Source organism: Saimiri boliviensis, chromosome 15 (assembly GCF_048565385.1).
Source record: "Saimiri boliviensis isolate mSaiBol1 chromosome 15, mSaiBol1.pri, whole genome shotgun sequence".
Taxonomy (NCBI): Eukaryota; Metazoa; Chordata; class Mammalia; order Primates; family Cebidae; genus Saimiri; species Saimiri boliviensis.
The window spans coordinates 7,531,983-7,541,669 of NC_133463.1; the positions used below are offsets into that span (position 1 = coordinate 7,531,983).

General features: G+C 44.9%; 1 pseudogene; it reads right to left on the reverse strand.

Moving 5' to 3' along the window:
• Positions 1 to 305: 305 nt before the first annotated feature.
• LOC101027630 (syncollin pseudogene) lies at positions 306 to 671 on the reverse strand (annotated as a pseudogene).
• Positions 672 to 9,687: the final 9,016 nt, after the last annotated feature.

Sequence of the window (9,687 nt, forward strand, 5' to 3'; positions counted from 1 at the left end):
CCGAATCTATGGCATATCCTCATCCAAGGCATTGTCCTGGTTACGGGCTGACCCAGGCCCCACCACCCTGCTCTCGCCTCCATCCCACCCAGTCTAGTGAGGACTTGGGTCCCAGGGACAAGCAGATGACAGACTGTACGAAGCAACTATAGGAAAAGGCTGTATTGCAGGGGAGGTGGGAGGGGGCAGGCAGAACGCTCCTCCTTCTGGGTCTTGGGGCCCCGGAGCAGAGCCCAGGGACAGGCCGAGTGAGGGGCTTAGCACTCTGTGGAAGCTGCAGCTGAGAGAGCAGCAAAGCGTCAGCTTCACCTGCAGGAGAGCGCGGAGATAGCGTTGGACCAGTCTCCGAAGATGCCCCGGCGGTACTCCTCCAGGCGCGGGTAGGTGCCGGTGGAGAACTTGTGCGTCTTGCCCTCCTTGCCTTTCTGGGACCACACGGTGAGCTCGCAGCGCGGGGCCACCACGAGCGGGGAGGCGGTGCTGGCCCAGTTGGAGGGCAGGGAGGGCAGGTCGGCGCCCGGCTCCAGCGACAGCGCGGCGCCCCCGCAGCAGGTCTCATAGTAGGGGTCGCTCTTGTCGTAGAGCTTGGCGCACGTGCGCGTCCCGTCCGAGGGCTCGAGGTCGGCGGGCACCGGGCAGATGTGTTCATGAGGTGTAAGGAAAGAAACCATATCCATAACCTCAAAGTGCAAAGTGAGGCAGCAAGTGCTGATGGAGAAGTTGCAGCGAGTAATCCAGAAGATCTAGTAAAGCTAATCAATGAAGACTACCACTAAACCCCAAACAGCAGGCTTCCCAGCTAGAGGAAACAGCGTTATATTGGAAAAAGATGCCATGTGTGACTTTCGTAGCCAGAGAGAAGAATTCCATGCCTGGCTTCAAAACGTCAAAGGACAGGCTGACTCTCACGTTAGGGTTTAATGCAGCTGGTGACTTTGTGACTCCAATGCTCATTTATCATTCAAAAATATCGTAGAGTTCTTAATTATTACCCTAAGTATCCTCTGTCTGTGCTCTAGAAATGGAAAAACAAAGCTGGGATGATGGCACAGCTGTTTACAGCAAAGTTTGCCAAATCTTTTAAACCCACTGCTGAGACCTGTGACTCCAAAACAAAAGTCCCTTCAAAATATCACTGCTCATTGATAATGCACCTGGTCACTGGAGAGTCCTGACAGAGAGGCCTCCAAGCACAGCATCCCTTCTGCAGCCCATGGTTCAAGGACTAATTTCAACTTTCAAGTCGTGTTATTTAAGAAACAAATTCCAACACTATCGCTGGCATAGATGGTGATTCCTCTGATGGACTGGAAAAGGAAACTGAAAACCTTCTGGAAAGGATTCACTATTCTAGATGCCATTCTAGAACATTCATGATTCAGGAGGTCAAAGTATCAACATTAACTGTAGTGTGGAAGAAGTTGATTCCAACTTTCACGGATGACTTTGAAGGGGATCAGGGTTTCATTGGAGGAAGTAACAGCAGATGTGATAGTAATCACAAGAGAACTAGAAATGAAGCCTGAAGGCGGGACTGAATTTCTACAATCTCAGGATGAAACTTGAACAGAAGAGAAATTGTTTCTTGTGGAGGAGGAGCAAAGAAAATGATTTCTTAAGATAGAATCTACTCCTGGAGAAGGTGCTGTGAACATTGCCGTAGTAACAACAAAGGACTTAAATACTGCATAAACTTAGTTGATAAAGCAACAGCAGAGTTTGAGAGGACTGGCTCCGGTTTTGAAAGAAGTTCTATTTTAGGTAAAATGCTATCAAACAGCACTGCGTGCTACAGAGAAGTCTTTCACAAAAGGAAGAGTGTGGCAAATTCCACTGCTGTCTTATTCTAAGAAACTGCCGGTCAGGTGTGGTGGCTCATGCCTGTAATCCTAGCACTTTGGGAGGCCGAGGTGGGTGGATCACAAGGTCAAAAGATCGAGACCATCCTGGTCAACATGGTGAAACCCCATCTCTACTAAAAATACAAAACATTAGCTGGGCATGGTGGTGCGTGCCTGTAATCCCAGCTACTCAGGAGGCTGAGGCAGGAGAATTGCCTGAACCCAGAAAGCGGAGGTTGCAGTGAGCCGATATAGCACCATTGCACTCCAGCCTGGGTAACAAGAGCAAAACTCCATCTCAAAAAAAAAAAAAAAAACTGCTAAAGCCACCGCAACCTTCAGCAACCACCACCTTGATCATTCAGCAGCCGTCAACATCCAGGCAAGACCCTTCACCAGCAAAAAGATGATGGTTTGCTGAAGGCTCAGATCATCATTAGCATTTTTTAGCAATAAAATATTTTTAAATTAAGATGGGTACATTACTTTTTACACATAACACAACTGAACACTCAACAGATTATAGTTCAGTGTAAGCATAACTTTTATATACACTAAGAAAAATGTATGTGACTCGTTTTATTGCAATGTTTGCTTTACTGCAGTGGTCCAGAATGGGACCCACAAAATGCCTGTCACAATCTGTGCTTATATAGCACTTCATAGTTGTAATTTATTTCATTATTACAATAGCCTTATGATGTTAATGATGTTAGTATACTATTGTCCAACTTTCACAGATAAATACATTGATGCACAGACAGGCTAAACACATCACCCCTGAAAGTCACACAACTATTAAGAAACAGAGCTGATTTGGAACCCAGGATATCTGGCTTCAGACATCATGCACTTAACACCGTGCAAGGTGACATTTATTGACCAACAGCGGGTCCACCTCGTCATGCTTTGCGTAATTTCTCATTTGCTTTTAGAGTACTTCACAGCCTCCTGCAGGCACCTGCCCGCCTCTCCGTGGCGCTGTTGCCTGGGCTGGCTGGTCTGCATGAAGGCTCTAGGATCACATCATTAGTGACTGGCTAAGGAGCCCGTGGGATGTGGTCATTAAAACAAAACTTGGCTTCTGGTGCTGGCCTCATGATGTACTCTAGCTGCAAGCCAGACAAGTTTCTCTAGGGCCGGTTCCCCCTTACCTGTTATCCCCAGAATCTAGAGAGCTGCTCCCACTTCTCAGACCTTCCACAAATGCCACTAATGACTGGGTTCCCAAACACCTTTCAGGGGGTCAGGAGGATTAAAGGAGATGTGCTCATTAGAGCAGTTAAAAATCTGGAAATCACAAAGCAACTCTATGTTATTATAAAAGTTTTATGTTTTTATAAGCCTCCAAATAGAAAGCATGTGTTCATACAAACATTTATTAAATCATGAATCAATACATATATTCACCATGAGCTGAAAATGCTTCAAAACTTTTTAAAAATCTAAACCATAATCAAGGGCTTCTGATAGTAGCAACAGAGCTCTAATGTGATTTGGGTGACTTTGGAGTACCTATCTTTACTAACATTTACCAAACTCAGACTCACATCTTAAGAAATTAGAAAATAGGCCGGGGCGCGGTGGCTCATGCCTGTAATCCCAGCACTTTGGGAGGCCGAGGTGGGTGGAACACAAGGTCAAGAGATCGAGACCATCCTAGTCAATATGGTGAAACCCCGTCTCTACTAAAAACACAAAAAATTAGCTGGGCACGGTGGCGCGTGCCTGTAATCCCAGCTACTCAGGAGGCTGAGGCAGAATTGCCTGAACCCAGGAGGCGGAGGTAGCGGTGAGCCGAGATCGCGCCATTGCACTCCAGCCTGGGTAACAAGAGCGAAACTCCGCCTCAAAAAAAAAAAAAAAAAAAAAATACACTCCATCTTTGTTATTCGCTGATTCGAGGTTCGTGAATTCATCTACCTACTAAAATGTATTTGTCACTCCAAGGTCAATATTCACAGCGTTTGTACAGTCCGTGCAGACATGGACAGGGAGGCAAAACATTTGAGAAACGCAACGCACACGCCCAGCCGAGGTCAAACCCTCTGTCTTCTTGTCTCAGCTCTCATACTGCAAACGAGAATCCTCCCCACACTGTATTCGGTACCATGCTTTTTGCATTTTGTAGGGCTTTTTGTTGATGTTTCTGCTGTTTAACGTAACTCCCTAACTATAGTGCTATCTCGGGTTCCTACGCGCAAGAAAGCTGTGATGTTATTTGAGGGGGAAAATACGTGCATTAGACAAGCGTCATTTAGAGCTGTTCTCCACGACTTCCATGTTAATGAATCAATGATATGTATTAAGTAAGGTGCGTTTAAATAGAAACACACATAAAGCAAGCTCATGTATTGATTGGTGGACAAAAATGTTTTGACTACAGGCTTGCAGTGACCTAACCTTGTGTTTTTCCTGGGAGCAATGCTTCCGTATTTACTAATTCAGAGTACACAGCGACCTTATAGAATACAACTGACACGAATGGGAAGAAGCAATTGTATATTTCTAAGAAAATAATCACAGAACAGAAAACATTTATTTTTTTTTTAAATCCCAGTAGCTAGCAAGAATCCTTTTCTGGAAAAAATCTGTAGTTCAAGCATCTAAATCCCCGTATCATAATTTATCCCAGGGTTTATATCATCCACCCTCAAGCCAGCCCGAAAGCAACCTGCTCTACAGTGTTCTGCTGCTGATGCCCAGTTCATAAGAGTCCCTATTATACAGCTACTCAGAGCTGCGATTAGCCAGCCATGGTGTCTCAGGACTGTGGTCCAAGTCACAGGTCCAGGAGTTCAAGGCTGCAGTGAGCTATGAGTCAATGGCACCGTTGCACTCCAGCCTGGGTGACAAAGCATGACCCTGTCTTTTAAAAACTAAAATAAAATAGCTACAAAGAGTATTTTGTAATGTATCATCATCTCAAAGGTAGCGGGATAAGAAGTTAACATCTAATTCACAGCCCAATTAAAGGGCCATCTTTGATGAGGTGTTTTCTGGGTGGGACTTGGATTTTCAGACGCCTATTTCTCCTCTTCTCTTTCTACTCATCACCCCATAGGCCCGGAATCCTCTGAGTCCGTCTAACACTCAATCCACCTCTAAAGGCTGAGCTCAGGCTCCTCTTTCATCTTTCCTCCCTCCCTCTTTTCCTTCCTTCTCTGCTCAAACGAATGATTATTGAGCAGCTAATAGATGCCAAGCCCTGCTCTAAGCACTAAGGACACAGAAAGTGAGGCCCCTGAGCTCTTGGGCTTCATTCCCTGAAAGGCAGACAGTAAAAAGCAAGGGCCATAAAGGAAATGAACAGGAGCCGAAGCTGCAGGTGGGGATGGGAGGAGGGAGGACAGCAGGTGGCAGGACAGTCTGCGTGAGGAGGCAACGGAACAGGTCAGCTTTTGGGGCTGGATGAGGCCAGAGGCAGGAGATGGGCACTCCAGGAAACACCAAGTGTGAAACGTCAAGGTGGGCAGGAGCTCAGGGCGGCGGAGCACGTCCGTGAGGGAAAACCAGGCACGCAGTTCCGCAAAGGAAGCAACCGTCATCCCTGTCTCCATCCACACGTCCCATCCCATCCTGACCGCGACTGTGCAACCTAGAACTGGTTATGCTGCCCCAGAGTACTGGGGTGAAATGTCAGTTTTGACCGGTGTATATTTTGGTCACAGCTTCATTACCATGGAAACCTGCAGACACCGTTTTGGCCTTGAACCTGGCGGTGGGGGGGGGGGGGGGGGGAGGGTCTGCCTGGACGCCTGAAGATGGCCCTCGTTTTCAGCAAGGTTAACAGCTTTGTGAGGATTGAATTCAGGGTCAGCAATTCTTTATCTGCTTTTCCTTGAGCATAGTGTGATCTTTCCACCCACACACATGGCTCTTCATGGAGGAAATTTTGGTCTTATTTTATATTCACATGATTATTTTCCTGTCCCATTTGGTGAACTCTGTCCTCCTAGGACTCTACCGTTTAGTCGGATTATTTCGTCTTCTCTATCAATTCCTTTTTGCTCTGAATGAGTTCATCTTTTTCAGGTTCCTCTGGGTTCCCTTTGATTAGCTGAAGCCAGTTATTTATGATTTTGCGTTCAGCTGTGCCTATTTTCCTCTAAGCTTTTCTCAATATAGGTAATAGTTCTGGGAGAATGTAGTTTGGGTTCATAACCTGTTTCTTTAGTTCTGTGATATTCATCCAAGTTTTATCAACTTTTCTTTAAGGGCTTACCTTATTGAACGTAAGTTTTTTATAGTTTTCTATAATGTAAATTACTGGAGTGAACTTGTCCCTGTTTGGGGATTTTCCACATGATGTGCTGGCCCCTCACTGTCCTGGGGCATTTTTCTTCATGTTCAGAACCTATCTTGTGCTCAGGACCAGACCCTACCTGCTGACATACAGTGCAGGAGGTGTCTCTTTGTGTCCCCTCAGCACTATAGTTTGATGCCTAGGAAGACCTAGCTGTGCACTTTCCTCTAAGCTGAAGGCACAGGAGAGCAGATGGGCAAACCCAGCAGAGCCCCAAGGCAGGCTCTGTGGGGACGCCTGGGCTCCACTCTCTCTTCAGAGGATAACAGCAGGTGGTGGATCATGCCCCCACCTCAGGGTAGGGCCTGAGAATGTGCTTCTCCCATTTCCCCAACATTTCTGCTGCCCACCAGACAAAAGAGAGCAGAAACAACGATGCCCACATAGTTCACTTTTATCCTGAGTTTTGGATAGGAGTAGCCGACCCTTACCTAGGGGTACCACATGCACACGCTATCTTAATCACTTTAAATGTATTAACCAATTTTAACCCTTACAGCTTCGCTTTGAGGTGGGTACCATTCTCATCCCCACTTTACAGATGAGGAAGCTGAGTCACTGAGAAGTTAGGTGTTGCACCAAAAATCACATAACTAGAGGTAGAGGCTGTCTGGCTTCAAAATCTGTGCTTGCAGATACTGTCCTAGGCTGGGTCCCAGGTTTGGTCTTTCTCTTTCATCAGCCATCTTCACTGTGTGAAGCCTCACCCCCCCATCAGCCAGACTGCTCCTGGATCTTAGTCCAGACGCTTCTAGGAAGCAACTCCTCAGGAGGGTGGTAGCTGTGATGCCCTCCACTCCTTCATTTTTCAGACTAAATTCAATAATTCTTCCTCTACCTGCCACTAAACTTCCCCATCATCTGCATTCCCTAAGCTCAGTGGTTTCACCTGCTCCTCACTTAATGTCGAAACTAGAAACAATAGAATAATCTTTGATTCAGATTTCTACTATACCTTCCTGAATTAATCACCAAGTGACAAATATTTTACTTTCTAAAATTTTCTTAGACGTATCCCTTTCTCATCTCTCCATGCTTGATACAACTATGTTAGTAAAAACCTTCGTGAGTTCCCATTTGATTATTGTAACAGTTTTTCTGCCTCTTCTCATGTAACTTGCAAATCCTCTTTCACACAACAGCTGGTGCAATCTATTTCAATACAGTCTGAAGTCCCTTGACGAAAAGTCTTTGATGGTTTTCTATAGCTGGCACCTCCCCTAGTATGGCGTCTGCAAGGCAAGCTTGACTGTCTTCTGTATCTCTCTAACCTCATCTCCTTACTCGAGGGCTGGGCTTTGGGAACTCTGGAATAACTACAGTTGTTGTGGAGTTTTGGTTTTTGTTTTTGTTTAATCAGACAAGGTCTCGCTCTTTCACCCGAGCTGGAGAGCAGTGGTGCTATCACGGCTCACTGCAACCTGGAGCTGCCAGACTTAAGTGACTCTCCCTCAGAAGGATCTTCTTCCTTCCCCTGTTCATCACTTTCTGAAGTCAGTGGCATTCAATTTTGCTCATTGTCTGACTTCTAGTGGTAAAGTCGGGGGCAGGAAGGAAGACTGTTTAGAGAAGCTGAGCCTTTGGGGTTTATTTTACAGTAATGACCATTTTACTAGGTATTAAGCGACAGAGATTCTATAATCCATTTTTATTCTGCCATGTTTGCCCAGATGTTTCCAAGAGAAGTCTTTTTGTCTCTTTTGAGGGTATAATAGGGATGGATGGGATAAAACAGAAGCACACAGGCAGGGCTCCTACTCCCTCAGTTTTGTCTGATTAGGAAAGGCTTCTTACAAACGTGGCTCTTGAGTCGAGACTTGAAAGATACACAGGAATCAGATAGGTGAAACCATTGTAGGTATGTATTTGAGAATGATGTACAAGACAGAGAATCTAGAAAAGGCAATTGTATAAACGGAACAAGGCCAGGGATGGTGGCTCACAGCTGTCATCTCAGCACTTTGGAAGGCTGAAACAAGAGGACTGCTTGGGGCCAGGAGTTCAAGACCAGCCTGGGCAACATAGTGAGACCCCTCCCCACCACTCTACAAAAATATTTAAAAATTCACTGTGTTTGGTGGTATATGCCTATGGTCCCAGCTACTTGGGAGGCTTAGGTGGGAATATCACTTGAGTCCAGCAGTTCGAGGCTGCGCTGAACTGCAATGCTACCACTACGCTTCAGCCTGGGTGAAAAAGCAAGACCTTGTCTAATTAAAAGAAAAAACTGGCCTTTCAGCTGGAACTGCCATCTTCCAGTAATTCACCAAAATGACGAACACGAAAGGAAAGAGGAGAGGCACCCAACAGATGTTCTATAGGCCTTTCAGAAAACAGGTGTTGTTCCTTTGGCCACGTTCATGCAAATCTGTAAGAGAGGTGATAGTGTAGATATCAAGGGAAGGGGTGCTGTTCAATAAGGAATGTGCCACCAGGGTTACCATGGCAAAGCTGGAAGAGTCTACAGTGTTGCCCAGCATGCTGCTGGCATCGTTGTAACAAAGAAGTTAAGGCAAGATTCTTGCCAAGAGAATTAAAGTACATATTGAGCACATTAAGCACTCTAAGAGCCTAGATAGCTTCCTGAAACGCATGAAGGAAAATGATCAGAAAAAGAAAGAAGCCAAAGAGAAAGTACCTGGGTTCAGCTGAAGCACCAGCCTGCTCCACCCAGAGAAGCACACTGTGAGAACCAGTGGGAAGGAGCCTGAGCTGCTGGAACCTATTCCCTATGAATTCATGGCATGTTCAGTGTGAAAATAAAATAAAATAAAAGACCTCTGGACTATAAAGATGTTTCTTTTCATTAAGTAGAAGTCAGGTGTCTCTTCCTCCAAAGAAATATTTAAAGCAAATTTGAATTGTGTCCTAATTTATTCTGGAATGTCTTTGCTATTCAAGTGTAATGTATTTCTTCCTGAAAGATGTGAGGTGGCTTATTGTGCAACAAATTACTCAATTGGTTAGAAAACAGTCAGATATTAATTATGAAATATTTGAACTGATTTGAAGATAGTCAGTCCCTCTAAATCATCATGGAAGCAATAAAATAATTTACAAAAAGAAAAAAAATAGTTATTTCAAAGATTCTAAAGCCTAGCTCTTGAGTAAGAAGATGAGGCTAGAAAGATACAGAGAACAGGTCGAGGTTGGCTTTGCACACAACGTAGTAGGGAAGGCACCAGCTACAGGCAACCAACCATCGAAGACTTTTGATCAAGGGTCTTCGGATTTTATCTAGATATATCACACCAGCTGTTATGTGAGAGAAGATTTTTCAAGGCACAAGATAAGAGGCAGAAAAACTAGTTGATAAACTGTTGCAATAATCTAATGGATAAACTCATGAAAGTTTCTATCAAGATACTTGTGCCAAGTATGGCAAGAACTAAATAAATCCAAGAAAATTTTAGAAAGCAAAGTATTTATCACTTGGTGATTAATTCAGGTATAGTAGAAATCTGAATCAAGGATGGCTCTATTATTTCCAATTTCTAATTTAAGTGGGTAGCAGGTGAAACCACTGAATATGGGGAATGC